This window comes from Pelobates fuscus, chromosome 13 (genome assembly GCF_036172605.1).
Source record: "Pelobates fuscus isolate aPelFus1 chromosome 13, aPelFus1.pri, whole genome shotgun sequence".
In the NCBI taxonomy this organism is placed as follows: domain Eukaryota; kingdom Metazoa; phylum Chordata; class Amphibia; order Anura; family Pelobatidae; genus Pelobates; species Pelobates fuscus.
In genome coordinates, this window is record NC_086329.1 from 18,761,667 (window position 1) to 18,768,585 (window position 6,919).

The following is a 6,919-nucleotide window of genomic DNA, read 5'->3' on the forward strand; positions in this document are numbered from 1 at the left end:
AGATCCCTAGCGCCGCGCCCCGTAACATGGCCGGCGGCACGCCCAAAATAATAGCGGGACGGTCGTGGCGCAAACTTAATAGAGGGGCAGCCGCGGCACCAATGATCATAAAGTCAGGGCCGACGCCCCCCCTTAAGCAGCGACCTAGGCGGCCACCTAGTTGGCCTATGGGATGCGCCCTGGTAACACGCAGCCATGGCGTAAGAATATGTGTTACAAGGTTACCAGATTTTCACTGATTTATATTGCGGAGGTTTTGGAGGTTACCCCCAAAACTTCCACCAAGCTAGATACATAGCTCTGTGCTCACTGTAAAACCGAACTCACTCAAATCTCGCAATATCCTATGTCATTATCAAAGCTGTTGCAGCCAAAACGGACGCTATATGTTGTAGGTCTGCATCACTTAGTGTTGCTCACACATTATTAAAGGGACACTATAGTCACCAAAACAACTTTAGCTTAATTAAGCAGTTTTGGTGTATAGATCATGTCCCTGCAGCCTCACTGCTCAATTCTCTGCCATTTAGGAGTTAAATCACTTTGTTTATGAACCCTAGTCACACCTCCCTGCATGTGACTTGCACAGCCTCCTTAAACACTTCCTGTAAAGTGCCATCTAAAGTTTATCTTTCCTTTATTGAAAGTTCTGTTTAATTTAGATTTTCTTATCCCCTGCTATGTTAATAGCTTGCTAGACCCTACAAGAGCCTCCTGTGTGTGATTAAAGCTCAATTTACAAAGAAAGAGACACAATTGTTTAAGGTATATTACATCTGATTGAAAGTGTAATCATTTTTTTTTCCATGCAGGCTGTGTCAATCATAGCCAGGGGAGGTGTGACAAGGGCTGCATAAACAGAAACAAAGCAATTTAACTCCTAAATGGCAGTGAATTGAGCAGTGAAACCTGAGAAGCATGACCTATACACTATAACTGCTTCATTAAGCTAAAGTTGTTTAGGTGACTATTGTGTTCCTTTAAATATCGGCTTTGCCTTGGCTGACAGGAGTTTATAGGCCAATTCACTGGGGTTACTTACTTATGCCCTCTGCACCAATAAAATAGTGCCCTTTTATTATTGGAAGCAAGTCAGGTAATATGTCTGGTAATTCCTTAGTTTTGAACTGGCTTAGGTTATATTGACCCAGTTCTTTGTCATCCAGACCCAGCAAGATTACTCGAGGTGTTGCTATTCTGTTACCCAAGAACTTTGGCTTATCTCACACTGCAATTAATCTTTTCACCCTATACTAGCGTTAAGTCCAGCCACTCTAAGGACTGGTAATACGTCTGCTCTCATTTTCTGTCTCTTTCTTTTTTTAAATTCTTTATTTTGAAAGTTAGGGTATTGTTTTAACAATGGAAATTCAGTAAGATATAGAATAGTATAATTAAGGCTATATGATACAACTGATCTGAGCATACAGAAATATAAAAAAAAATGGAACTTGTACAACATTTAAGTACCTCACACGTTAATGACATGTAGAATTCCACTAATATTAGTTTCACAATAAACAAAGAATACCTTTCACGGGATAATGAGTGCACTCTGTTGAGCTGGAAAACGTTACGTTTGGCCCTTGCGTCCCCAAACATATGTTGAATATAGACCTGATGTATTAACCCTTAAGGGCATGAATACGGGAGGCCCAATGAAGAAGGTCAAATTAGGGGTACCATGTTTGGTATAGAAAATAAATGTCAAGGTAAGGTGCCGTGCTAGTCTATCATTGTGTATGGTGTCTCCAGTATGTATTGAGAACGGAGAGTATTGTTGCAGCGAAAATCTAAGTCTCCCTGTGCCCTATCCTGGAGCCCATTTAGGAAGTAATAGTAAAGAGAAGTGTAGAGTTATCATTCTATTGTAGTATTGTATTCCAGCTATAGAAAGACACACTCTTGGATAACCAAACTAAAAACCACAACGGGGCCTCGAACATTTGTAAAGCTCAACTGTTTATAGGCCTGCGGTGTTTCCTTGATAGCCACAACCTCAAAATGTGAATGGGAGTCAGCAATGACAAAAATGCTGGTGAAGGTGTCCGAGGGTGTGAAACTAATGTAGTGCCTACTTGGGGAGGTAGAAACATCAGGTGAGTGCCGTAGTTTAAAGATATGTACCCTAACACTAACCTGACGAGCGTCTATTTAAATTGCCAATACAATTACACTGTTGCCTGTGGCAATGTCCAATAAAAATATATTATAGCATATATACATTTATTCTGTTATACATGCTTAAAAATAAAGACACATAAACAAGTATTTTTTAATTCTAAAGCAGTCAAATTAAGGATTTTATTTCCCATAGAAAAGGGGAAATGAATTCAATTTTTCATGTAAAAAGACTGAATTGGCATGAGTTAGATGGAAGCGTTCAGAAAGCAAACTTTTTAAACGATTAGTGTAAGCACCAAAAGCACTTTGCAAAATCGAATCCGGAGCCAAGACTCGTTTACGAGAGTGGGTCATAGTGGCAGCAATTTGGCCATCAATCAAGCAGCCTGAGACACTTTGTTCCAAGTTGCTTATACACATTTGTCCCTATATGTGTGTTTAGAGTGTACACACCACACATTCAATAAAAGCCCTTAATTTCATCCCGGGTGAGATCGTCTACCCACAGCTGTAGTATGGCTGCTATTATAGAACAGCTCAAAACATTCTATGTGATAGTCTGAACTGCTCCTTGGGGATAATCTACTTATCTCATAATCCTCTGCTGTACAGGTAATTATGGGGCAAGACTTGTCCTCATGTGAAAAGGTTCTGCCTGCAGTTGCATACACAGTGCTCCAAGGCACACATTAATATATGTGTTACTTTATTTTATTGCCATGATTTTGACTTCTCTGCATCACAGGGGCATGACATTCTTACTTGTTCCATGTAATAACCGTATTTTATCTTTCTAAATGGAATGTGTTTATCCACTGAAAACCAGAAGAAATGTTTACATAATATGCATGTACAAGTATAAAAAGCCCAGAATTTGTATATTCTGTACACGTTTATTGCCATCTAGTGGCCTCAAATATAGCTACACACATAACAGTAGGTTCCCTCTGTGTGGACTGTGTCAAGATCAATAAAATGTGGCTTCAATTGATGTGAGTGCAGGCTGCAATGAGAGTCTGAGAGCCCTGCGCTAACACACCCTTTGTGCTTGGAGTCTTTAGTTTCCAAGGATGGACAGATTTGCATTTGATAAAGCAGATGTGTAATATCCACATTACCTGTGTGTTGGTAGACAGTGAGGGAAAGCCCTGGTTTTGTTATAAAACATCAACATGTTTTAACAGAAAACCAATGGATGGCACCAATAGACTCGTAATACCGTCATCTGAGCTGATTGACAGGTTATGTTTGAATGCCCCTTTAATTACCCTGCGTGTAACTCCACCTCTGACTCCTGTCAATCAGCCAGCTATGATAGAATGCCCCTTTAAATCTGAGCTACCCTGGATAACTACAGTTATCTGGTCCAACACAATCTAATTAATGAATGTGAATAATATATTGAATACATCAATTTGTCCTCTGATTATATCATGATTGGGTGATTGTTTTCAATATTCCAAGCGTCTCGTGCTCCTGGAAGTATTTTTTCCCACTCAATATGTCGAAACAAGGTAAACTAAAATAGCAGGAGAACACATTACATTGTCACAGGATAACTCACTAAATCAGACATTTTGAGGAATGGACCAGAGAAGTACATTTTGGTGGGTAAAATGTCAAATTGGAAAAATATCTGAGCTGAAACATTTTTCCCAATGAACTGTTATGGCATAGTATATACAATTCCCTGGTCAAACTGTGACAATCCACACTTTCAAAAATAACCCTGACTGTGTTCTCTATAATGCCTTTTCGGGACAATGATTAGAGAATGATTTGCAAAGTGTAGTCACCACAATTTGTGTTCCTACTATTCAAATAATTTTTGTGCAACTTAGGAACCAGCAGTAATATTTACCTCTTGAAAGGCCCTAATTAGGAGGGGCAGTCTCTTTAGTTGGTACAATTCTTTCCAGACCTATTTACGGTTTGCATCACATAATTAGCCCAGTATGTAAACCAGGGTCCGTTTACTGCCCCCCCCCCCCCCCCCAACACACTATGATGACCTGAAGGCTCGGTGAGAATCAACATCTACTAATCTTAGTGTGAACCATCAAAAAATATGATAATATTGTTTTATTATGCAAATAAGCCAAAATCTAGATGTATACAGTAGTGTGGAACTGGCCCACGTCAACAAAATCAGAAAACCCTGTAATCAATGTACACAAGCAGCATGTCCAACCCTAGCGACAGCATGAATTGAGTGTGAAAAACATGCCGATAACAGTGATGTATGTAAGTCATACATGCATTTATATATACATTGTGTTTAATTGGCTCACTGATCCTGTATAAGACAATGTTTTATGTTATGGGACTCTCACAAGAAATAGTGAAAATGTGAATGTCTGTAAACTGCTTGCGTGCACGTACGTAAATAAAAAACGTAAAAAATAAGAATAAGCCTGCTCAGAGAGAGTAAGAGACAAAACTATAAAAAGATTCAAAGGCCAAAAAAGAGAAATGATCATAGCTTTATGTGATTATTATTATTATTTTTTTATATATACTGCTAGCAATTCCTGGTATTAACATGGTGTCAAAATATCCTAATGCACATGCACAAAAAACCTGACCATGATGTATGCCATATTTCTTGCATCTTGGACTGAAGAATGAGTAAAATATCACATTTTTGTGCGGTCTGTATCTATACAAAAGGTACGTATATGTTTTGTTTTTTACAAATTGGCACTCAGCAGCTCAGCGGTACTCCGCACTTCCTACAAGTCAGTTTCAGAACCTGGATGCATTAGAGTAATTGGAGATTCGACATTAGAGGCAACCTTTGTATGAATATTCCTGGGAAACTCCTGGCACCATAACAACTTAGTTTTGATAAACCTATTATGATGCCAAGAGTGTTCCTTTAAATATTGGGTCCCAAAGCTAATGCTTAGCATAAAACATAGTTATGATCATTGCTAGAAATACTTCCAAATTTAGAATTGCTGTATATTCTCCAAGTATTCCTCGTTTCAATATTGAGGTGAATTTTCCATTGTGTTCCTGCAAGTAAGAAATAATGGGAAAGATTAGATCACACTCAGTGAAACTGCAGTAAGTTATTGTTAACACTAAATGCAAACCCGGCTTACCAAGATATGGAGTTTTTTCTCAATGTTTTTTCACATTCTGGACCTCTGTCTTGATGTGGTGAATAAGCAAACATAAAGCAATGATGAATATGCACAGAGACAATGACAGTCTTACGATAGTCACAGTACGGTAATGTGGTTCTTGTTCATTGTTTGGTTTTCTGCCTAAATAAAAATAAAAATGCTCCTGTCAATACATTTCTGCAAATCTGACAAATTGCTTCAAGATGATTTATAGATTAACTGAACTACATTAGAGTGGAAGCTCTAATGGATCTTTTGGGAATAGCATAAAATAGTTTCGATGTAGATGGTTTCAAAGTTGTGTTTTTCATTAGGTTACTCTTAGCACCCTAACCACGTCAGCTTGCTGAAGTGGTTACTGTGCAAAGATCTGGTCTATACAGCCAGATTAAAAATAATTAGATTGGTTTTGCCACGGTGTAACTCCACCTCTGACTCCTGTCAATCAGCCAGTACAGAACAAAAATTCCAGGCAGGGTGTATAAATTGTATCTGGTAGAGAAACTTGAACTAAACAGTGATCTGGGCTATGTGTAAACGGATAGCAGCTGTGGTATGGATGCTATCAGTTCAATGATACAAATATATCACAAAAACAGTGTTTAGTTTCATGATGCAGTTTCACAAGTTTGAGTTATTCTATAATTTATTTTATTTCGTACTGTGTACTGTACACCCCAAACCAAGATAAGAGAGTTTACCCATTACCTGAATCTCTGGGAAGACACGGAAAGTCAAGCTCAAGATTTTGTTCTGCTGTGAAAATATTGGGAGCAACACTATAACTTTTAAAGAGCTTCACACATAACAATAAATCAGTTACTTTTCAATAGTTTATTATATTGCAATAATTTAGTTACAAAACTATGCATAATAAATAATACCTGGAAAATTTATCTCTCACCCAGGGCTGCCCTTATGGTGTTCACCCAGGATGTCTCTTGCAAATTAGGCTTCAATTTAATATTATTGGATAAGCTTTCCTATTGGATAAGCTTTCCTAGTGATATTATTTTTCTGCATAAACTTTTAAAATGATTTCATCTTGTGAAAAATATTTAATTTTGTAATAGTTTTTTTTTATATATTGTTTTTTATTTATTTTTTAATGATATTTTTGATGTGTTACTATTTTTAAAAAATCATTTAAAAAAGTTTATCCAAAAATATTAAATCCTTTGGAAACTTATGCAATAATATTAAACCAAATCCTTGGTTTGCATCTTTCCAACTCCATTAGAGGTTACTCAGCCATTGCTCCCCAATTCATTGATTATATTACAAGCCCATAACATTTTTTGCGTTTAAATGGGCCTAATCAAACTCATGTCTCTAATTATTTCATATGCTCCATGTACAATGTCTCCTGAAACATTAACACTTAAAATGTTTTTTTTTATTTTCTTTACTACTTTATATAAAACACAGCACTTGCAACGCCCTGAATGTCTGACAAGGATGATCGGATCATTCGGCGACAGACACCAGATTTGGAACCTACTCTTCTGTTTTCAATGAGAGCATGGAATTTTTAAGAGATGGAGATCTAATCTGTCTAATCAATGTGTAGGTAAGGATAAGGCTTTTTTTTATTTGTCTGTCATACTTCATTATTAGCATTAATACAAATTAGGTTTGCTATACAAGACCATCCTTCCTTACCC

General features: G+C 37.3%; 1 long non-coding RNA gene across 1 annotated transcript; it reads right to left on the bottom strand.

Annotated features, from left to right (window-relative positions):
• Window positions 1-4,778: 4,778 nt before the first annotated feature.
• Window positions 4,779-6,016, bottom strand: LOC134582890 (uncharacterized). Its single transcript, XR_010086286.1, has 3 exons — window positions 5,964-6,016; window positions 5,232-5,396; window positions 4,779-5,142 (listed from the first exon to the last, which is right to left on the bottom strand). It is a non-coding gene; the product is annotated as an uncharacterized LOC134582890 (long non-coding RNA).
• Between the last annotated feature and the right edge of the window lie 903 nt (window positions 6,017-6,919).